Below are 25,035 nucleotides of genomic sequence, written 5' to 3' on the forward strand. Positions count from 1 at the left end.
GCACAAGAGCATTGTGGGATATTTGTACACTGTATGAAGATGTATTGCTTTGATTGGTGTAATAAAGAGCCAGTTTAGTGGAACTTCAAAAAAAAAAAGTTAAATGGCCAATAGTGAGGGAAGAGGACTAGGCAGGACTTCCAAGCACGGAGAGTAAGTAGGAGGAAGAATTTAGGCTTGGGAAAGAAAAAGAGACACCAGGGAGATAACAGAGGCCAGACAGACAGGAGGAGTAAGCAAGAAATAAAAGTAAAAAGCCCTGAGGCAAGAAGCAGATGAATAGAAAAAGGTTAAATTAAGTAAAAGAGCTAGCAGGACAAGTCTAAGCTAAGACCAACCATTCATAATTAATAATAAGTCTTCATGTCTTTATTTGGGAGCTTGTTGGTAACCAAAAGAAAATTCCATTACAATAGAGGTTTGGTTATACAGTCTATCTTCTACAAGCTCAATTATAAACAAAAAATAATCATCTTTGGCTGACTTGTGCACACTGCACATTCCATACATGTATTAATATATATGTTGTGTTTTGTATATATCATATGATATATATGTTAGCCTTAAAGGTTTGTGTGTTTTCAGAAAAAAAAGAACCAGACACCAATGAAAACAAGTAATCCAGGTGATCCAGCCCCTCAGAATGCCTCTGTTGCAGTTTCCTCAAAATTCTGCAATCAGAACAACTTCAAAGCTGCTAGGTAACATGGTCCAGATAGATGCCCCAACCTTGCAGAAGAACCTTGAGTGACAGTTCAGGCAGTCAGTTGTTTCTGTCATTTCTACAGTTTTGGAAGTTGTTTGCTCTGCACTTCCTGTATATTCAGGTAATACATCCTTCTCAGATCTCTGATGGAACTGAAGACTATACAGTTAAGACAGACTGCTCCAGTCAGGAGTAACCCTCAGATAAGTTCTACACTTTCCCATCACACCAAGACTAAACAAAAAATAATACAAGTAGCACTCCCAGAACCTGACCATTATCTCAATCTTCTCGGGGTCCCCTAAAGATGTCATCAACCCCAGACAACAGGAAGCAGTCTAGAAAACAGAACACCCATATTCCCAAGAGGTAGGGTGGATAGTTTTGGTCATTCGGTAGGTTATGGATTTTTATCAGCATTTGGGAGGTTGGTCACAAGTTGTTACCGGTCATGGTCAGGGAGGAAACTAAGCAAAGGAGAATAGATTTGGGGATCTCATCCTAAAGGGGGGTTGTGGAGTAAAGAGTGATAGGACAAAAGGGTAGTTTTTTTTTTTTTTTTTTTTTTTTTTTTTTTTTTTTTTTTTTTTTTGGTTTTTCGAGACAGGGTTTCTCTGTGGTTTTGGAGCCTGTCCTGGAACTAGCTCTTGTAGACCAGGCTGGTCTCGAACTCACAGACATCCGCCTGCCTCTGCCTCCCAAGTGCTGGGATTAAAGGCGTGCGCCACCACCGCCCGGCAAAAGGGTAGATTCTTGAATCTACTTTCAAACTAAAAAACAAAAAGCACCTACTGGTCTCAAATATTGGCATGGATTTTTTTTGTATATTGATACAAACTTACGGTTATTTTGCTGTAACGTAAGTTTCCATTTACGATCTGATACAATCAAACTTGTAGTCCTGTCAGGTAAGTTGTCAAAGTCAAACAGAGAACACTGTAGATAGACAGGTGTCTTTAAACACTTCAAAGACCCACAGAATATGGCATTTAAGATGTTTTAATAACACAAGGCTTCTTATGACAGTGAGATATGTCTGCTCCTGGTAGTGCCAATTTACTTCAAAAAAAGGTATTGAAGAACTTACACATAGAGTTTGCTCCCATTGTGACAAAGTTAGTCACTGAGCAAGAAACTTCCCTTTCCTCAACTGCTGACAATTGCTGTCCTAACTGGATAAACAGGACACAAAAGAAGGCAACTGCCAAATTTTGCTAAGACAAGGTAGGACAGGCCTTCGAAATTCTTACTTCACAAAAAGGTCTGTCAGATATTCTAGGTCTGTCAGATATTCTAGGTCTGTAAACTGAGGATGAATGCCCCAATGTTGCAGAAGAACCTTGTGTGACTGTCCAGGAAGCCAGCTTTTTCTGTCATTTCTACAGTTTTGGAAGTTGCTTGCTATACACTTCCTGCTTACTCAGGTAATATATCCTTCTCAGATCTCTGATGGAGTTGAAGATTAGATGGTTATAATTACAATTTTCCTTATTACCAAATTCAGAAGAGAAATTCACAAAAGAGATGTAACGTATAAAAGTATATGAGAAACATAAAAGCTTAAGTTGCTTATCTAATAAAATGCTTTAAGGAATAAAAAGATTAGGATGGTAATACAAATTATGATTGGGGCTGGAGAGATGGCTCAGAGGTTAAGAGCACTTTTTGCTCTTCCAGAGGTCCTGAGTTCAGTTCCCAGAAACCACATGGTGGCTCAGAATTACCTGTAATGAAATCTGGCACCATCTTCTAGCCTGCAGGGACACATGCAGGCAGAATACTGTATACAAAATAAATAAAATTTTTTTGATTGATTTTCGAGACAGGGTTTCTCCGTAGCTTTTGGTTCCTGTCCTGGAACTAGCTCTTGTAGAGCAGGCTGGCCTCGAACTCACAGAGATCCGCCTGCCTCTGCCTCCCGAGTGCTGGGATTAAAGGCGTGAACCACCATCGCCCGGCAATATTTTTTTAAAAGTTATGATAAAAGTAGTTTAGGTATAACTTTGGACTCATCAAAATAGGATAAATAATAATTTCTCTGAATTTGCCAAATATAAATAGACTGGACATTGTCAATGTAATCATTACTTGATAATTGTTCTTAGTGTATATAGTCTTACTTTGTTAGAATTAAAACCTTTTCCTTTTTATTTAGAAAAGAGGGGGGAAATGTTGTGAAATATTAGTTGACACTGTGTCACTGTGATTGGTCTAATAAAGAGCTGAATGGCCAACCGCTAGACAAAAGAGAATAGGCGGGACTTGTAGATATAGAGAAAGTGAGAGGGAGGAGTCTAGGCGCAGGGATTCCACCAGCAGACTCGGAGCAAGTCAGACATGCTGAACTGAGGAAAGGTAAAAGCCGCAGGACAGAACATAGTAGTTGGGGACAAGCCTAAACTCAAAGCTAAGCTTTCATAATTAATAAGAAGCCGGGCGGTGGTGGCGCACGCCTTTAATCCCAGCACTCGGGAGGCAGAGGCAGGCGGATCTCTGTGAGTTCGAGGCCAGCCTGGTATACAAGAGCTAGTTCCAGGACCGGAACCAAAAGCTATGGAGAAACCCTGTCTCGAAAATTCAAATAAATAAATAAATAAAAAGCATAATTAATAAGAAGTCTTGTTATTTGGGGGCTGGCAATCCAAAGACAGTCCCACAAGAAAGCTTGCTACACTGAGGTTCCCACTCCAGCTGCCATGCCCAGCTGCTACCATGCTTCCCCATCATGATTCTTGTCTCTATAAATTACAGTCTTCTTACATAGGCTGAGTTGCTCATGACATCTTATCACAATGGTAACAGAATACTAGTTGTGAGTAGATCCTATACACTGGACACACACTGCCACTTCTGACGTTTACTGAGACTGCAAGATATGTTATCTTTGAACCAACTTTATGGAGCTAAAGAAAGAAACCTTCACAACCACAACATTGTCTCAACATGCGTATTTCTAAAATTTGGCGCTCTCAACTGCCTCACTTTCCCAGGCGTTGAGCTCATAGGTGTCAAACAACCAGCCTACTGAAAATAATTTAATCCTAATTTTTTTTCTCATTTTTATCTTCAGAATTACCAAATGATCCTAATACCAAATGTGCTCCCAGAAAAACAGAACTCCTCATTCCTTTTACACCAAGAGTCAAATCATTGATAGTCTACTACGAATTATATTTGCTATCAATATACTAAGTACAAAACAAAATTCTAAGCTGGGCGATAGTGGTGCACATCTTTAATACCAGTACTGGGAGGCAGAGGCAGGCAGATCTCTGAGTTTGAGGCCAGCCTGGCCTACAGTTTCCAGGACAGCCAGGGCTGCACAGAGAAATACTGTCTCAAACAAACAAACAAAACAGAGATCTAAAGCCAGATGTAGGAGGCTCACACCTGAAATCCCAGAACTCAGGAAGCTGAGGCAGGAGGATCGGTCAAATTCAATGGTTGTCTATACTTTAAAAAGTGAGACCCTGTCTCAAAAAAAAAAAAAGAGAGAGAGAGAGAAAGAAAAGAAAAAAGAAAATACAACAAAGTCTAAGAAATGTACTAAGGTAAATTAAATGTTTAACAGATGCCAAAGTTGTCTAAATAAAACATAAATTTACCACTGCACATAATTTCTAGCAAGCTCATTTTCTACCCGGTGAGCACTAAAATCCTCACCAAGATGATGCCAAAGAGCTCAGTGTTCTGTTAAAGTGCACAAAATTATGTTTTAGTCAACAACTGGCCACATATTCACATTGGTCCCATGACAACAGAGCTCAAACTTCCTACTGTCTAGTGGCTCAACAGAAGCCGCAGCAGTGCCTTGTGTCCACAAGTCTGCGCTGATGTTGGTATAAACATGTGTGCACTGCCAGTCATCTATGATACAGATAAGTACAGTACAGGATTCCTGAACTATGTTACAAGCTTATACATTTACTACACTATACTTCTCAGTATTTTACTTACATAAAAGGTTCTCTGTAAAACAGGGGCTATGTACTGCCAGCAGCATGCAGCTCTATGCAGGAGTCCTGTTTGTACTCGAATTGCTATCATGTTTATTTATCATGACCTTAGGAGCAAAAGCCTATACCATGTATGTAAACATCATCCAGCCAGTTGTACATGTTATGCCATGTAGGTGTGTGTGCACACATTCTACAGTATCCATGCTCGAAAGGGACCTACTGACACAGTTCACTATCAATAGTACCACATAGCACAGATGTGATCACAGAATAAAATACATTACCAACATTTTTTAATAATAGAAAACAAAAAAAATAGCCTCCAGTAAAGGATTAATATGTAGGGCTAGGGAATATCTGTCGGCAAAATGCTTACCTTGCAAACAGAAGCACTTAAGTTTGCTCCCCAGAACCCACATTTAAAAAGTTAGGTGGGGTGGCATATGCTGGTAACCCCAGGGCAGCAGAGGCAGACGGGGGTCCCTGGGGCTCACTAGCCAGCCAACCCAGTCAGCTTAGAGAGTTCCAGGACAGGAGAGGTCTTGTCTCAAAGGAAAAGTTGGCGGTGCTGAGAAACAACACTGGATGCTGTCCTCTGCACCTGCACACACGGCACACGTACATGTACACACACCCACACATACACATGCACACAATGAATGAACATAATAGCTAAGTTTTATAGTGCGGATATCCAATTTAGTTCAAAAGGACTATTAACATCTATGTTAAGGACATAAATGTAACACAAATAAAATTAAAAGATAAACAGCCACTTTTAAATTTGAAATTACCTCTTTTTCAATGATGCAGTTGTGACAGCTGGCAAACAAATTACTATACATAATTCAACAACCAAAATGGGCCTTCATCCTCAGAAATCTACAAAAGAAAAGTACAACTTAAATTTAGTTTGTAAACAATTACTGAAACCCACAACTAATATCTGGAACACTCAGACCGTACCGGAGAACTTACTGTCTGATGGTATAAAATAGTTACACAATGAACATAAGGCAAAAATAATAATAATGTGCCACATCTACTGCATGCATTATTTTCCATCCTAAAAACAATTCTGCAAAGCAAATAATATAATCTACTTTGCAACTGAAAAAAAAAAATCCAAAGTTGGTCAGCCTGCCCTTTATCTAGTAGAACACGTACAAGGTCAAATCATTCTTCCAGAGAATTTAGGTGGAAGTTGTATTTAACCCCCTAGGAAGAATTATCATTGGAAAGTATCATCAGAAAATATAAAGGCTTACTTATCTCATGTCACTGTAAGAACACTGACTTACACTCATAAACATAAACAGCTACCACTGTAAACGCCTGCAGTCTGGATTCCTTCCATGTAGAGCTTCATGACCACTGCCTAGCCAGGAAAAAATGTCTCAGTAGTAAGCCCTGAGGTACACCACTGTGTATCGAAGATATAATCTTTGACATTGCAACCCACCAATGTCATCTACAATGTTCACACTGGAGAGCAGTGTGATTGAATTAGAAGACAAAATTTCATTATATTTTAATGAGTTTACAGTTTTGCATCAGACCAAATTCATGGCTATTGTGGGTAGAGCCCATTGTTGACCTGTCCCTCCTTTACTTCCAGAGACCAGACTCCAAAGAGCTGATTTCTCCATCTAGCTACAGGGCCAGGTATTGCACTCTGCCCGTCCCATATTTTCAAAAATGGGGGAGGGTTAGTAAAATCCCTACGAAAAGTAAATGGGAATAGAAAAAATAAAGACTACAAAAAGTTTTTAAACTTAGAAAGGAAATAACATAGATGCTGGGTACAATACAGACAAGATCCCATCCCCACAGACTCCCAAACTCTGTGGCAGCTTTGTAGGCACAGGTAAGGTACACAAAAAGACACAGGATTTAGAGTTTTGGATCCAAGACGCTCAGCTGATAAAACCTATGTAAGTATTTCAAAATTAAAAAACTCTGAAATCTGAAACACGCTAGTCCCTAAATGACAACATGTTTAAGGACTTCAATCAGTTTACCAGTGATACGTGGCATTTAAGTAGCCCTTAAAATTTTATGAAACGCTTTCCAAGCATCTCACTTTAAATTTTGTGGCAGCCACCTACAATAAAAATGAGTAGTGGCTATTGACTAATGAATGAGGAAGCAGATTAAGAAACACTGTATCTCACCAGGCAGTGGTGGCCCACTCCTTTAAGGAGGCAGAAGCAGGCAGATCTTTCTGAGTTCGAGGCCAGCCTGGTCTACAGGGCAAGTTCAAGACAGGCTCCAAACCTACACAGAGAAACATTGTCTCAAAAAAAGAAAAAGAAAAAAAAAAGAAACACTTTATCTCTGCCTGAGGAGACACAAATAAAAAAGCCAAAGTTTAAACCCAGCACCAAGCTAACTACTCCCAAAGTTTCTGAAGAAAATGAGTCTGGGTTCCATCCAGTGAATTTACAGCTCAACTCATACTCTCCGAAATGAACACCTCATAATGCATCTATCATACCACAGCTTCACAGTGATGACATAGCTGTAGTTATAGAGAAAAGTGAACAGCACCAAAGGGTTAATCCTAATCGAGGCTAGGCAACAGGACTGAGCTTTTCCTACTCACTTCCCAAACCAAGGCCACTCCTTACATTCTCCACCCTGCCACAGAGTCTGAACTACACTGTTCAACAGTATGAGAAGTGAATGCTTACAGTAATCTTTAAGCAGGATACTAGAGAGTGATTATGAGATATGCAAAGACTAAATGCCATCAGTCCAAACACCAGACACGTACAAGTATCCCTGATTAAAAAGTGAGATCTCAAATATTTATGCCCCCACTTTCCCCACATTAATAACCAGCTTCTGTGAGATCATACTTGTGACTTAGCTCTTCATTAAAAGTCTCCTCTCAGACTGGGACACAGCTCCCACTGCCAGCCTGTGAGAAGCGGTGAAAACTACTTGGCCTATCTAGCATGCTTTCCTAATCCTTTTCTGGTTTGAGATCAACAGGGATAAGCATCTTTGTCTGCAGAGATCACTCCTTTCTCTGCATTGCCTTCATAAGGCTAAAACCCAAGCTGCCAGTGCTTCCACACCATCTGTTAGCCCCAACGATGGGTACAAGTATTCAGATGGTGATCTCGGGGGGGGGGGTACTTTTTGGAATTTAAATTTAACATGGTTCAATTTAAAATTAGAAATATTTAATCTAAATTATATTCTCTTATATTTAACTTAAAGACAAATTAGGCAGTATCCATAAGAAATCAAACTAGCTAAAAAGTATTCTACATCTTTAAAAATCTCAACTGAAAAACTTATTTTATTTTATTTATTTATTTTTGGTGTTGAAATTGAGCCTGGGGTTTCATATTCTACTGTTAAACCAAACCCTAAGGTCCTTAGCTAAACAGCTTATGAAATACAAAATTATTTGTTAGTGATGATAAAAGCTTTCTATATATCTTATGATCAGTTGGCCAAACTGAAGGTTCTTATAATAGTTTCTTAGATCATAAACATTAGAATAGTTGGTAAAATTCAATGACTTGGTAATTTTATCATCATAGACAGGTCCAGACCTACCAGCAGGCTTAAATTTCAAAGTTACAAAGTCATTATGCCATCAAGCAGTAAATTAAGACTTAAATATACCAGTTTAGGCCCCCTGGGAGTTACGCTCCTGCCTGCTGTACTGTTCTGCCTAGTTGGCACCTGGCACACAAACAATTTGCAATTGGCTGTCAAATGAATGAAAGATCACTTCACTATTTCACAATCATTAGCATACTCCATGCCCTACATGTCCTGGTTCCATCTTATAGGAGTCTTCTAATGGGCATCTCATAAACTTCAGCCAAACTGGTAACTAATCCCTCGCTATAGGTGGGAAATGCTCCTTCGGTTTCCCGGCCATCCAGACCCGAATAATCACACAGAAAATATACTAATTACAACACTGTTTGGCCAATAGCTTAGGCATATTTCTGGCTAATTCTTCTATCTTAAATTAACCCATTTCTATTACTCTGTGTATATCGCCAAGAGGCTATGGTACACCGGTATGGTTCCAGCATGTCCTCCTTCAGCAGCTAACAAGGCATCTCTTCAACTCTGCCTACTTTCTCACTGTATCTCTGTCCAGATTTCCTGCCTGGTTTTACTCTGCTAAGCCATTGGTTGAAATAGTTTTATTCATTTGCCAATAAAAGCAACACCTACACAGAAGGACTTCCCACATTACCTCACCTTTGCTCAGGCTCCCTCTTCAGATCACACCACCCTACACCTCGGTGTCCTCACCTCAGCTGCCCACGGACCATTACTTCACAAAACTGTTCCAATATTTCTAGTTTGGGGTACTATCTTTTCCATTAGAGTCAATAAAACACTGACATTCCACAACAGGCTTTTGGTATACACTGTTAAAGGAACTGAAGGTACTGCTACTATCTGAGCTATTCATCTACCAAACCAAGATGCTTCCCTAAATTTGTTCCTGATTAGGAAATCAACAGCAATAGCAAATGAACAGAGACCACTCCTCACTGTATGGAGTATGTGTGTGGTTGTGATCTACAAATCCCTATTCCATCCCACCTCTGAAATAATCTCCCCATATTTTACATTTCATATACATAAGTGACAAACTGTACAATACTTAAGCTGGAGTGGCATTTCGTAAAGCTAAATTCTCAGTGGAGAAGTAGTCACATTAGCACAAAGGAACTCTAAGGGTTCCGTACAACTACTATGTAAACATATTCTGAAAAGAAAGAAAGGACTTGGACAGCACACACGCGGACAACATCCTAAGGCACCCAAGTCCGTGTGCCATTTCAGTTCTTTATCAACTCAAACATCTAATGATCAGTCAACCCAAGCCTGAAGCCAGAAATAAAATTCAGAGGGTACAATCTCACAAATATTATCACTTCTGAAAGACACCAAATGATCTTATAAATAAAATTTAAGAGCCTATTAGCTTCAGCTAAATGGTTAACTGTTGATGCAAGGGACTATGTAGGGAAGACCAGCCAAACTACACCAGAACAATCTCAAAGAGGGTAGAAGAAGAAAGCGGGGAGGTCCTTATACCCATTCACACTCTTCATAATGTTCTTTTTACTGCAGTAACCTAAAGAAATAAAAATTAAGTCCTCTTACAAAGGATTCTTTGAAACCGTGGTGTAGAGGGAGCTGCGGGCTGTGTTCCTGCCACCCAGCTCCCGGCCGCCTGGCTAGCTTATGCTCCGAAGTAACAACACACAAACTGTATTCTTTTAAACACTGCCTGGCCCATTATATCTAGCCTCTTTTAGGCTAATTTTCACGTATTAATTTAGCCCATTTTTAATAATCTGCGTAGCACCACTAGGTGCGCTTACCGGGAAAGATTCAGCATGTCTGACCTGGTGGCTGGCTGCATCGCGTCTGGCTCTGAGAGGAGCTGCCCTGCATCTGAGCTCACTTCCTCTTCCTCCCAGCTTCTGTTCTGTTTACTCCACCCACCTATGTTCTAACCTATGAGGCCAAGCAGTTTCTTTATTAATTAACCAATGACCTTTCCTCCATCACCATGGCTTGATTTCATGAATAAGCTATGTGGCTTGCAATACCTGAAGATCAAGCCAGTGATACAGAAAATCACATGGTCTACTTAAGGAAAAGTCGGAAATGGAATCTGGAATTTACACTGGCTGTGCAAATGAATGTGCTCAGGTCTTAGCATCGCCACTTACAAAGGAAGTCATTGTCCCTTGAAACGCTCATCTTCTCTATCAGAACTAACTGAAAACACAGCCCCAAAACATCAAACTAATACCATCTGCTAGGAACAGTTTTCCAGTGTTAGTAAGCAAAGCATTTCACATAGGTAGCAAATTACAAGAGTACGTTGCAGGAGGGGTGGCAGGTGAAATGCTGTTCTCAATTTATTTTCTATTCCAAGATACCCTCCTAAATTTATTGCTAAATGAGGTTAAAAAGAAAATTAATACAGGCACTATGTTCTTCCTTGCTTTTTAAGGGAGATTAGTATATTGGGTACAACACAAAGGAGCCATGGGTTCAGCGGTCAGCTTGGTGCTGCTTGCATCCTAGGCATTATTTTTGGCAACAATCTTTTTCAATAAAAACCTCTTACAAATTTTTTTTGTTAAAAAGGAAAATGATATCTGAGCCTAAAATGCCTCCAGAAACACACAAAAATCCTATTTATAGAGAATTCATGAAATAAGGTCATCATCTTTTAAAAGCTTCATTAAGAAGCTAAATCCTCAGAGCAAACTGCAAAATTCCAATACAAATAAGTTTTGACATGTTCACAGTAATTCCAGCCTTAATGTCATAAACGTTTGCTCTCAGAGCATCTGCTCCACCCAAGCTCCACAATACACAGGGTCTCAGGCACAAGCCATGGAGCCTGCTCACCTTAGAGTAAGATGGTCAAGAAACAACACTTCCTCCCCATTAAAAGGTCTGTCCACAGACTGCTGCTCTCCTCTCTTGATAAGGAAATCAGCAAAGGTTTCAACAGGGGACATTTTCAAAGGTTGTTTAGGAAATGTCTTGGAGCTGCTTCTTCCACCATGTTTATATTTTATGGCAAGGTTGGCAGTTACTAGGACGCTAGACTAAACCAAAAGTCCTCCCACACCACTACTCCACCACCTCGGTACAACAGAAAGTACTCTAAGGAAGCACGTGAATACATGCCTGGAGATTATCTAAAATATGTTGAGTTACAGTGCTGAGTACAGGATACCCACCTCTCTGTAAACTATTGATGGCAATAACGCAATAGTGGCAGGACTATTATGGGGGTCACCAATCACTTTGTTTCCCTGGATGTGAGACCAGTCCATAGTAGAAAATTCATGCCCCACATTGTAAACTTGATCAAAAACGCATGGCTGCAGAGGTCACAGGCCCCCTAGCGGGGTCACAGGCCCTAGCGGGGTCACAGGCCCCCGAGCGGGGTCACAGGCTCTAGTGGGGTCACAGGCCCCCTAAGCGGGTTCACAGGCTCTAGCGGGTTCACAGGCCCTAGCGGGTTCACAGGCCCTAGCGGGGTCACAGGCTCTAGTGGGGTCACAGGCCCCCGAGCGGGGTCACAGGCCCTAGCGGGGTCACAGGCCCGAGCGGGGTCACAGGCCCCCGAGCGGGGTCACAGGCCCTAGTGGGGTCACAGGCCCCCTAAGCGGGATCACAGGCTCTAGTGGGGTCATAGGCCCTAGTGGGGTCACAGGCCCCCTAGTGGGGTCACAGGCTCTAGTGGGGTCACAGGCCCTAGTGGGGTCACAGGCCCCCTAAGTGGGTTCACAGGCCCTAGCGGGGTCACAGGCCCCCGAGCGGGGTCACAGGCCCTAGTGGGGTCACAGGCCCTAGCGGGGTCACAGGCCCCCTAGTGGGGTCACAGGCCCTAGCGGGGTCACAGGCCTTAGCGTGGTCACAGGCCCCCGAGCGGGGTCACAGGCCTTAGCGGGGTCACAGGCCCCCGAGCGGGGTCACAGGCCCTAGCGGGGTCACAGGCCCTAGCGGGGTCACAGGCCCCAGAGCGGGGTCACAGGCTCTAGCGGGGTCACAGGCTCTAGCGGGGGTCACAGGCTCTAGCGGGGTCACAGGCCCTAGCGGGGTCACAGGCCCTAGCGGGGTCACAGGCCCTTCTGGGGAACCTGCTATTATTTTCACAAATGAGCATGGTATAAAACTACTTTCTAAGTATTTGTGATTATAACCAGATTAATGCTGATCTGGGCCTTAGTGAGAGAAGTTTCATTTGCAGTCGGCAATGGTTAGTGAAGAGACTGACAGCTAGCCAACGTGCTGAGAACAGGTGACTTCTGAGCCCTCAGTAATAAATGGGACATCTCTTGCTCCCTCCAAGGCTCCGGGAGAATCACATAAGAGGGTATGGAGGAAGCAGAAAGCATGTGAGAACCTAAAGATGGAGAGGCGTACTATAAAATAGTCTCCAGACACAACTCGGATGTTGTCCTCCTGAGCTCACAGCACCCGTGGTCAGTTACCTGCCTCTCCCCTCCCGGTCAGCACTCATCATGGGGTAGGAAGGAAGTCAAGGGCCCGATCCTTACCTGAAGAGCTACTGGCAGTTAGCAGCTGCCTGCAGGGAGGAAATCTTTCTCTTTAGTGGGACAGCCACTGGAAAACAGCCCATGCTCCAGCAACTAGCCCCTCGCTCACCCACATGCAAGCAGCCTTAAACTCAGCAGGTCACAAAAGAGCAAAACAAAGACAAGAAAGTGAGAGGAATTTGCTAGGAAGAAGGGGTTCGGCAGAAGTAGTAAAAGGGAACGAGAGATGAAAATACCTTATCAACATATGAAACTGTCTAATAAAAGTATTTTAAAAGAGTGAAATCAATTTTTAATGTATGATAGGGTCAGGCCAGGCACACCTTTAATCCCAGCACTCATGAGGCACAGGCAGGTGGATCTCATAATCTCAACTACTGAAGAGAGAGGAAAAGGAGAGGAGGCTCCCTAGAGCCCACTGAACAATGACACCACGAAAGCTTCCAGAATCCTATCACCACAGGACACCGGAGGGTGGCTCTTCTTGAAGAAGCCACTCATGCTCTCAGGTATGCTTTCTTCTTCCCCAAGAGCCGTTCTGCTTCCAAGGTACCCAGCTCTGCTTTGTCCTGTCTCATCCTAAACGTTTCTTCACGGAAGCCACAAACACATTACCTGAGCTGAGGTCCCTAGAAAACTAAGGGACTCAAATTGCAAAGGTGACAGTGAGAGCTAGGCTCTGCTGACATCAGTTTCCCAGGAAGCAATGTGCCCCGACTGATATCTGGCTGCTCTGCTCTCCTTCTGGCTTCCATGCTAGGTTGGTTTCTTTGTGTCTTATTTAGGGTTTCTATTCTGTGAAGAGACACCATGACCACAGCAACTCTTATAAAGGAAAACATTTCATTGGGACTTGCTTATAGTTTCAGATGTTCAGTCCATTATCATCATGATCGACCATTGTGGCATGCAGGCAGACATGGTGCTGGAGGAGCTTGATCCACAGGCAACAGGAAGTAAACTGTGTACCACACTGAGCACAGCTTGAGCAAAGGAGACCTCAAGGCCTGCCCCCACAGTGTCACACTTTCTCCAACAAGGTCACACCTACTCCAACAAACCACACCTCTAAATAGTGCCACTGCCTTTAGGGGCCATTTTCTTTCAGACCACCACACTTAGACTATTTTCTGACCAAAGATCCATATAATGTTTAATATGAAAATACCACTGGTGCCAAACAGTAAATCCCCTAGAGTCACTCTACCTACACTCACGTGTCACGTGGTACTATATAAGGCTTGTCCAAAAGGACATCCCCCAAAGGACTGACAGATACACCAATGTCCTAAGCCACTCTTCTGCCTCTAAGAGAGCCACCCCAGTCCCTGTAAAGATGAACTAACTCTGTTGCTAACCTCATTATCTGAATCGAGGTCCCTAAAAGATGAACAGAACCTTCAAGTTTCTGAATACAACAGTGTGACTCTGTGCCTCTATCTTCACCATAGCTGATGAAGAGGCAGAGGCCAGGGGTCTTGTTGCCAGCTTGAGACCTCCCTGGGCTACAAAGTAAGTCTCAGGACAGCCTGGGCTATGTAGTAAAACTGCCTGAAAAACAACAGAATGAACAAATACAGAAGTAAAGCAGTTCTGAAGCCGGCATGTCCTGGTGGCATCTGCACAGTCCCGGCAGTGAGAATTTGAGGGGCGTGGACAGTGACTAGAGGAGGCAAAATCTGACGGTCTGCACACGGTGCAAAGCCAGACACATCCACATAAGACTCCACAGCAGAGTAAATTCAAAAGTAATCTGTCATACCGATGGAATGCAGAGAAGAATGGTCAGGACAAGAAACAGGTTGAATGCTAACAGCTAATCTAAACACTGTTATTTCTCAAACTAAAAGATGAAGTCTCAAGACTCAAAACATAAAAATAGATGACATCAGAGGAAGTTGCTATTACTGTTCATTAGAGTAGGAAACAGAAGGCTGCAAGAGCCATTTTGTTTAGCTAGTATGGGCAAATGGCTAACATCAGACACCTGGGGAGCTATGACTCAGCAAAAAAAGGGGGACTAATACCAATGTCTGAAAAACCCAAAAGCAAACAGTAATGTAATCTGTTATTTATTCCTGGCAGAAGGCTGTTTTTTATGTGATTCTGGATAAATATGGCCTGGAGGTCAGAGACAAGTGCTTTGATCTTTGCCAGCATGCCTGTGTGTGTCTGCGGGTAAGGCCTGTCTGTATACCTACCTCTGTGTAGCCTATGTGCCAGTCTGCCTGTATACCTATGTGTGGCCCATGTGCTAGCATGTGCTTGGGTGCCTGCCAGCATCTCCTTGCCTAGCAGTCTGTGTGGCAGCCATCACTCAAAGTGGATACAATATGTCTCACCTCTCAGCCGCCTGTCGACCCTCCTCCCTGGCACTGGAGATTGAACTCAAGATGAGAAAAAGGTAGAATTTATGAATATTGACATCTCTAGGATAAAGAAGAAAGGGGATTAGCAGAGGGAGGGAACAAAAACTTCTAGTAGAGTTGAAGGAGAATAAAACAGAAAGAAAAAGGAGGGGAGGGGAGGATGATATTCAGACACTGGAATCATATAATCCTGTACTAAAATTCCAGTTCTGCATCCATTACTTCTAAACACAGACAGCTATCTACATTTTGCTGGGGTTATTTTTCTTTTGTCTTTTGAGACACCACTTCACATAACCCAAATGTTAACCTTGATTCTCCTGGATTCTACCTCCCAAGTGCCAGGATCATACAACTATGATGCAAGATTAATAAAAACTAAGAGACAGAAATTGGGGTTCAACTTAAAGGTCAGAAAAGCAAAGCAGCCAGCCATTGGCTCTTACCTTGACCTCAGGAATCTCCAAATGAGACTGTGATTAAGAGATGTCCTTCCTATCTTATATTCTTCTCTAGAGATAGGATTAAAGGTGTGCACCACTGGAATTAAAGGAATGCACTGCCTGGTTTCTATGGCAACTGGTGTGGCTACTGGGATTAAAGGTGTATGTTACTACTGCCTGGTCTGTAAGGCTGACCAGTGGGGCTGTTTTACTTTTTGATCTTCAGGCAAGCTTTATTTATTAAAATACAAATGAAATGCCACTACACAACTACATGGACGCTATCTAAAATTTGTTTTTCTGCCTTTATAAAAAAGATAATACTAAAGTTTATATTAACATTTAAGCACACTATACCTAGGACATAGAACAACACAAAAGTGCATAAATGCCTTTTCCTTCACCTTTACTTACAACACTGGAATATGTTGTAAAAAGATTATTTTATGTTTCTGAATCATACTGTTTTAAATATTACTATCACAAGATTACACAAAATTCAGTTACATATATGCCTCCTTTACTCTCTGCAAACTTGTCACTTCAGATCGAAAAGTTCTCAAACAAAAGCTTCTCATGTGTAGTGCCTCGTTTATTACCTGTTCCAAAAAAAAAAAAATGTGCTTTTAGATGTTTAGACTTGGAGCTGAAGAGATGACTTGGCAATTAAAAACACTTGTTGTTCTTGGAAAAGTCCCTGGTTCTGTTCTCAGCACCCACAGGACAGTTTACAACCATACATAGCTCCAGTTTCAGGTGATCAGAAGATCTCTTCTAACCTTTATGGGTACCAGGTACACACACCATACACACACATACATGCAGACAAACATTCATACACATAAAAATAAATCCTAAATTGTTTAGATTTTTTTCAGAAGATTAAGTTCAATGGACCTAAAAGACCTTTTCATGGCAAACTGTAAGATTAAAAATACTGCATGTAATAGTTACTATTCTATGAGCTAGCCAACTAAACCCTCCTCCCTGATTAATCTGCCACCTTAATCATGTACAACTCATCTTAGTTAATTAAAATTTGTAAAACTAAGAGCAAAGATGTAATTCCAAACCAGAAGTCAAGAAAATAGTATCTTGTAAGAAAATTATTTTATTTTAAATTATTCTCTGTGTGTCTATCTCTGTGTCTCTCTCTCTTGTGTGTCTGTCACTCCCCCAACCCAGTGTGTGTGTGTGTGTGTGTGTGTGTGTGTGGTTGGTTCTCTCCTTCCATCTGGATGTGGGCTCTAGGAATTGAACTCAGGTTATGAGGATTTACATCCAGCACCTCTACCCACTGAGCCATCTCACAGGTCTCTGAAGATTATTTTACTTTAAAGAGCTAACACTGCACTCTACAATTTAAAGGAGTATAGTAGAAGCACTGTAGGTCGAGCATTTCCCAGTACTAGTGTCGAAAGCAGACACTAAAGACAAAACAACAAAAAGCTTTAGCTAGCAATCCACACAGAGGCTACCCTTTCCACCTCATAGGCAATTCTACATCAACTTTTTTTTTTCTTTTCTTCACAGGATGTTTCTACAACTCTGCCATCTAGATATACATTTAGAACAAAAATTAATTTCTGTATGTATCTAAAATAAACTGCCCCCCAAAGTATAATACTATCTCCAGGAAAAGCTGTAACTGCTGTTGTTGGTGGAAGAGAAGACCACCCCCTCCAATCTGAAAGCACAGACATCATCCACAAGGCAGGTCCTCTTAGCCCGAGGTGAAAACGCCAAGAAACACACCAGCAAGCACTAACACTGAAGGAGAACCTTTCCTACAGTAGACACGGACAGTCCTGACTGCACACACTGATTCTGGTCAGAAATGGCGGGCGGGGGGGGGGGGGGAGCAGGGCTTTAGGGGAAATCTTAAGTAAGGCTGTATTATGCATAAAATGGAAGCATCCACTTGATGATAGCAGAGCTGTTAAAGCTCAGTCCTAGACTTCAGGTTGCCTGGATTCAGATCCCAGCTCCAAAAATTACTGTGTAACAGGACAAGCTATTAAGCCCCCATGAGCCTCAGTTTCCGTGTCTGTGAGCAATAGCTCTTAATGGGATTGTAGTGAAGACTGACTAAATGAGACAGGATGGATGCAGAACCAGGGATCCGCATGCATAAATAGCAATTGTTAGTAGTCTTCTAACTAAGCACCTAAACAACGGTTAATAAATTGTATCCTAGGTGCCCACGTCCTAAGAGGAGTAGATGATATGAATATCCATCACACAGTCAGCAAATACAAAATCCTGATGCCAGCAAGAACCAGAAATCAAATCATTTTTTAAAGGTAACTATTCATTGAAGGTCAGAGCTCAAATCACTAATAATCACGTTACAGTACTATGGGACATATTTTTATATTATGCTGCTGCTGAAGCTATCTGAAGAGAAAGCGTTTGGGTAAATCAACCATAAGACAATCAAAGAGAAACCCAAGGGCCAACTATTTGGTAGGTACAGTACTTCAATCCACACCTCAAATACCTAAGCTGCATGGGAGGTGAGGGTAGCAGCACCAGGTAATAAGATAGTAAGCCGGGCGGTGGTGGTGCACATCTTTAATCCCAGCACTCAGGGAGGCAGAGGCAGGCGGATCTCTGTGAGCTCGAGACCAGCTTGATTTTCAGAGTGAGTTCCAGGACAGCCAGAGATACACAGAGAAACCCTGTCTCGAAAAAAAGACAACAACAAAAGAAGATATTAGGCATGGGCAATTCAAGTCCCTTGAGGTTTCAAAGACTTAAGTATTCACTGCAAGTAATCAAGTAATCCTAAATGTTACATTTTGCCATTAAAATGTTTTTTAAAGATTTATTTTTTATTTATGAGTCTACGAGTGTGAATGTGTGCAAGAAAACAAGAAAAAAAGGGCATTGGATTCTCTGCAGCTGGAGTTACAGGCAGTGGCAAGCAGCCATGTGGGTGTTGGGAACTGAACCTGGGTCCTCTGGAAGAGCAGGGGTACAAAGTCAACTCTCAGCCATCACTCTGGCCTTTCTAATTACCTGTTAAGTTAGCAAATTAGGGCTCGGGCTATAGCTCAGGGGTAGTACACCTTTCAATACATGTGAAGCTCTGGGCTCAATTCTCACATGGAAAAGAAAAAATTAACACACTATCCTGAGTGAGGTGAGCCAGACCCAAAAGGAGGAACATGGGATGTACTCACTCATAATGGGTTTCTAGCCATAAATAAAGGACATTGAGCCTATAATTCGTGATCCTAGAGAAGCTAAATAAGAAGGTGAACCCAAAGAAAAACATATAGTTATCCTCCTGGATATTAACCTTCATCAGGCGATGAAAGGAGACAGAGACAGAGACCCACATTGGAGCACCGGACTAAAATCCCAAGGCCCAAATGAGGAGCAGAAGGAGAGAGAGCATGAGCAAGGAACTCAGGACCGCGCGGGGTGCACCCACACACTGAGACAATGGGGATGTTCTATCGGGAACTCACCAAGGCCAGCTGGACTGGGTCTAAAAAAAGCATGGGATAAAACCGGACTCACTGAACATAGCAGACAATGAGGGCGGCTGAGAAGTCAAGAACAATGGCACTGGGTTTTGATCCTACTGCACGTACTGGCTTTGTGGGAGCCTAGGCTGTTTGGATGCTCACCTTACTAGACCTGGAAGGAGGTGGGAAATCCTTGGACTTCCCACAAGGCAGGGAACCCTGACTGCTCTTCGGGCTGCTGGGGGGGGGTTGACTGGGGGAGGGGGAGGGAAATGGGAGGCGGTGGCGGGGAGGAGGCAGAAATCTTTAATAAATAAATGAATGAATGAATAAATAAAAAGAAAAAATTAACACGAACTGTATGTTTCTGGTGGTTTTGCAAATGCTCGTTACAGATGAGCAAAGTCAAAGTACTTGCCCCTGAAGCATAAGAAAGCCTAAGTAGCATCCTGGAACAAACCACCTCTGTCTAAAGCCTAAGACTGGTCACTCCACATCCCTCTACCCACACCTGGGGGGACCTAGCTGAGAACAAACTGCTAACTGTCAGGGACAGCCATCAGCATCACCATACAGGCTTCTAGGACAGGAATCTAATAACTACTTGCTTGACAGCCACCAAGTCACTCTTCATTTGAAAGTGACCTTTTTATCTAGGTTTAAAAGAAATAAAACTGTCTAAAATAATTTTTTGCAGCAGATGGAAATGAATTCATTACTACCTGCCATTATCCTTTTCAGCCTGCAATAACTTGTGGTTGTAGAGCAAAGAAAGTAAAAAAAAAAAAAAAAAGCTGGGTGATTTTAATCAGAGTTTGGATTCTAGCCCTGCCCTGCAGCATGCTGTAAGATGAGAAGTGTTCCAGCCCCACATTCCAAGGAAAATGAATCTTTATGTGAGCAGGCCCCGTGTTAACTGCTTCCTCACTTTCTGCACACAGCAAACGTGAACAAGTAGACACTGCTCTCAACCATCCTCCACGCTACAGTAACTGAGGGAGCATCCTTGGGAAAACTGGTTGATTATAAGCTAACTGCACCTAACAAAAACAAGTCAAACACATGGAATAAAACAAGAGGCTAAAACACCCCTCGTTGTGCACAGATGAAATAACCCCCTCTTACAGTTCAAGTTCTCGCAACAAGAACAATAAAGGTGCCTTTGAAAAAAGAGAACAATGCATACTTCCTCAGGAAAGAACTTTAAAGTGTGCTCCAGCATTCACTCTGACACAGGGTTACACAAAGCACCTTAACCTCTCCAGAAGTGAAATATAATATCCATTGCCTTAGTTAGCTTTCTCTTGCTGTGAGAAACACTGATCAAAACCAGCTTGGAGAATGAAAGGATTTTTTACCGGCTCACCTATCTCTATCTCAGCCCATCACTGAGGTAAGCCAGGACAAGAACTTAAACAAGGCAGAAAGCTAGAAACAAGTCTGTCTCTTCACAGTCCTGGACTACAACTGCCTGACAAATGGCATTACTGTTACTACCAAGATTCAGCTCAAATTAATGCCTAAATCTGGCAACCTTCTAGAAGACCCATTTAGATCCTACAATGGCCCCCAGAGTCCCCTAAAAACCCTGTGGGAGAGGGTTTCCAAATGTTGGCCCTACGCTGCATACAGTTTAAAGGTTCCATTAGCACCTGTTTCTTTACTACTAACTTCTTCCAAAAAGAAAACAACTTTCCTGGTCCTTATGATCCCTGTTCTTAAGGCCTCTTGGACCAGCCCCATGGGAATGATGCAATAATTAGCTTATACTTGCAAACATTCTTCAAGCTCCATGGGCAGTACACATCACTATGTGCCCTAAGAGGACAGGCCAACAACAAGAAGACTACAGAACCAACTACTGCATTTTCAGTCTGAACTTGTCACTCCCTAAAATCAGATGAATCAGTGCCTCCTCTACTGCTCTCCATCCACCCATTCCCCTGAGGCAGGGTCTCTCCTTGAACTTAGGCTAGGACTTTCTTGGCTAGGTTGGAAGCCAGCAAGCCCCAGGAATCCTGTCTCTGTCCCGCTAGGAGCTGGGTTTACATAAGTGCTGGGATCAGAACTCATCCTCAGAGTCACACAGCAAGTGCTGATCATCACTGAGCCATTTCTCAGCCCCCTTAAAATAAACCTCTAATTCATAATAGTATGATACACATACACTGTACACGCGCTCGTTCACTTTCTTTTCTGAGGAACCTGATACACTAAAATAGTAAAAATTAAATGGGTACTTTTTAAAGTCGGGGTTGACAAATGTCTCTCTCTTTCTGACCCTTCAAAGGTGACAGCATGCTAAGGAAACACTGATTGCGATTTCTCAGTTAGTACTTTCAGTGCCATACCAACACATTAACAATGCATTATCTCACTATGGTCATTAATCATTGATCACTATCATCGACCCAAACCAGCCCTGACTCAACACAAGTTTTAAGAAGTATTTTAAGTGCAGAAGACCAAGCTAAAAATAATTATAAACAAATGAGTAAGAAAACAGTCACCAAAACATACCACAACAAGCAAAAATAACCTTTCTAGCATAAGGAGATAAAAATTAACAAAATATGCATAAAATTTTTCCGTTTAAAAATCATTAGTAGCAATACAGGTGATCAGACCAATGCAGCGGTCCTACGCGAGTTGAGGGCACTTTGGATTACCAAACAACACAAGAACAGGAGGTGTCCTTTAACTTTTAGTGAAATCTGGGACTTGTAATAACAATGGACACTTGGTAACAGTATGGAATGACGTCCACTTTTCAAGAAGTAACAATCTAGCAAGTTGCTGCCTTTATCGGCCAAGTATAATAATATGTACAATTGCAAAGCAATTTTGTTCAGAGGCAGCAAATTATACACAAATTTCCTATTAAAATGGCAAGCGGTATCTCAATTACAAATATTTCTAGCTTGCCCCTGATTCGTCTTCTCCTTTGGGCCTCAGCATAAAGTACTCTGCCCTTTTTAACTGGACTGCAGTCTTGTGTGGCTGCTCTGAATCTCCTTTGAGTCACTGGGGCCTGAGTCATCTTCCCTATGAAAAGACAAGACCAACGCAGTGAAGGGAAAGGGACAGAGACTGATGCGGAGAGAAGGGTGGACTCTGTCTCAGCCATCCTGGTTGGCTCTGTGGCGTCCCCAATCCACAAAGCTGTGTTCCTCAGCCACATCCAGTTTTCTGGATTGGCTCTCTAACTGGGATAAGCAGGTAGCTGAGAGTGTACTATATAATAATAAAACTGACTGCCAGAAGGCATTGAACCAATGGACTCAGTGGCTTGATACATTACAAATTGGTGACTACCCAAACAAAACACTCGAATGCATGCATACGACGGCTGTTTCAATAACCACTGCTCGGGCAGTTCTTCCTCAACAGACACACGTCAACAAAGTGTGACTCCATACACACAAATAACTAGCAGTTTGTTGCAGCTAATCAAAAATTCTCATTCACATAGCTAACTATGAAACACAGCTAAATCACACAGGATGCAAAGAATATAGCTAAAGAGAAAGCTAAGCAATTTATTCAACAGTTACTGCAAAAAATAACATTCCAAATGTTGTAATCCGCTGGCCTGATCTGTCACCTGGATACCTTGTCCCTTTAAAGGACAAGCCTCACCCACTCCCAGTCCCCCCCCCCGACTTTCACTAAGGCAGGCGGATCTTCTACCTCTTCTCCAGCCTGTTCTCTCTCTTTCCATCTCTCTTTTGAAGAGGTAACTAGTGCCTCTCTCCCTCTTCCCTCCTCCCTCCCTCCCTCCCTTCCTCCCTCCTTCTTTATCTCTCTCTTTCTCTCTATGCCTTTCTCTCTTCTCCCCCCCTTTCCCCTTTCCCTTTCCCCTCCATAACCCACTAAATAAACTCTACCTCTGCATGCTATATCTGTCTGTTTCTCACCCGCCGAGACCCGCCAAGGCCTGCCCCTCGTGGGACTGGTCCCCCACCACCTGTTTATAAATAACATTGGTGTCATGACTAACACCAATGGTTTCCCAAACCCAAGGCAATTAAACTTCAAACACACCTTTCAGATCTACAACTAGAAACCAACCACAGAAGGCAAGCATTCTTGCCTTCTACTCCCCATGAACTATAAAGACTCAAGGGTCCTCAAGTGCTTTCTCTTTTAAAAGTCAGGGAAATTGGAGGATGGGGGATGGTCATCACTACAGGTTTTAAGTCAAGATAACATGCTAAAATAAAATCAAGCCTTATCAGATAAGCAACTTGTCTATCTCATGAAACAAAATTAAGGGGCCTTGGAATGATGCTTCAGCCATTAAGAGCACTGGCTGCCCGGAGGGCCTCTGTTGGATTCCCAGCACCTACAAGGCAGCTCACAATTCTAGTTCCAGGGACCATGATGCCCTTTTCTGGTCTCCATGACCAACAGGCCTGTGTGTGGAGCACAGACATATATGCAGGCAAAATACCTATACACCTAAAATAATGTTTTAAAGAAGAAATGAAGACATACAAGAAAAATCAACATAGCAGTTAGCACAGTAACTTCCTGAGAATTCATTCAGTATCTTCATCAATATGTTAAAGCGCTGTTTAAGGTGCTGCCCTACACTGGTAAACATCAGCTGCCACTCAGCATACCGTTATTATAATAACTACCTCACTGGAGAAGGGCACAGACTCAAGGGCACCAAGAACTTGGAGTAAGTTAGTGAGATACGAGGATATCAATAAATATACAATGTTTACTGGTTTGTTTCAAATAGTTGAGATCAGACTATCCAGTAAGATTTAAGTTACCTATACTGACAAATACAGGGGAGTGGGGATTAACAGTCTAACTCTTGGGATGTGGAACACTTGAAACAATCATTACAAATCAGCCTCCATCAGTGACAGTACTGTGGCTTTCCCTAGCTACGCCCAGGATGTGGCAAAAATGCAATCTATTTAACACCTGAAAATGTGTCACCACCTTGGGAAGCAAACAGTAGGTCGTGAAGTGCAAACATGAAGGTGCTAGCTTTCTCCTGGCATTCCAAGTTCATCCCACGACAAAGGGAGTGAGACGACCTGAACTCGCAAGGTAGAGAAGAATCCAAAATGAAAACTTCGGTAGGCTTGCTTGTCTGATTCAAAGACGTGAGGTCCTGTTAGTCTGACAAAGAAAGGTAGCCTGAGTTGGAGCTAGGTGAATAAAAATTCAAGTTTTCCCTATGAATGTAGAATATTTTTCCAAAGCCCACAGGAAGGGGACGGGGGGAGGGAACTTAAGAGAAAGAAAGAAACAGTATTGCAAAGAAAGCAATGGTTGCTGAGCATGCAAGCCGCGGCTGGTCATCTCGCAGATGGGTTAGGGCGAGACGTCCTTCTCATCTTGGACCCCGATGGAGAAGAGAGCTGGCTCTGCTGCATCGCCCTGCAAGCCCCCTAGGCCACCTCGGGCCACCTTCCCCACCAGCTGCGGGACGCGGACACACCCCCGTGGAGGATGTCACCTCGGCCTCCTCAGCCCCTCGCAGCGGCCCTTGACCGCCAGCGGTCCTCACCCCGGAGTCCCGGCTCTCCCGCGCCGACTCCCGCGTGCCTCCCCGGCCTCCCCCGAGCCGCGGCACGGGGCGACGCAGCGCCAAGAAGCATCCACACGGACTCCAGGCGTCCGGAACACTGAGGCTCCGAACTCAGCTCCAGCCGGAGTTTGCGAAACCTGGCCCGGAGCCGCGCTTCCGCCTGGCGCGGCCCGCTTTCGCCAGCGGGACCGGAAGTCCCGCCTCTGGCTACTGGGCCCAGGCCTCCCGCTACTCAAAGCTGCTGCTGCTGGGCTAGGGTAGAGAGGTGCGTGCTTCTCCTCTTTCTCAGGCATCCACCTGGAATGTCACTTGTCTGGTCTGCAAATGCTGGGCCAAGGGCACCCTAGGTGACTCAGGCACCGACCCCTGAGCCCACACTCTGGTTGAAAGTTGAGGTGAACAAAAGCAGTGGCTAATCACACTTTATTTCATTAATTCAGATAT

General features: G+C 43.0%; 1 protein-coding gene across 2 annotated transcripts in view; it reads right to left on the bottom strand.

Moving 5' to 3' along the window:
- Disp1 (dispatched RND transporter family member 1) overlaps nt 1–24,723 on the bottom strand; it is a 158,945-nt gene extending 134,222 nt beyond the window's left edge. For both annotated transcript variants that reach the window (XM_057770644.1, XM_057770642.1), the window contains exons 1-2: nt 24,571–24,723; nt 5,460–5,547 (exon numbers count right to left, since the gene is read on the bottom strand). The gene's annotated coding sequence lies outside the window, so the exon portion shown is untranslated. The remainder of the gene's footprint in view (nt 1–5,459; nt 5,548–24,570) is intronic.
- Nucleotides 24,724–25,035: the final 312 nt, after the last annotated feature.

This window comes from Chionomys nivalis, chromosome 5, assembly GCF_950005125.1.
Source record: "Chionomys nivalis chromosome 5, mChiNiv1.1, whole genome shotgun sequence".
NCBI lineage: Eukaryota > Metazoa > Chordata > Mammalia > Rodentia > Cricetidae > Chionomys > Chionomys nivalis.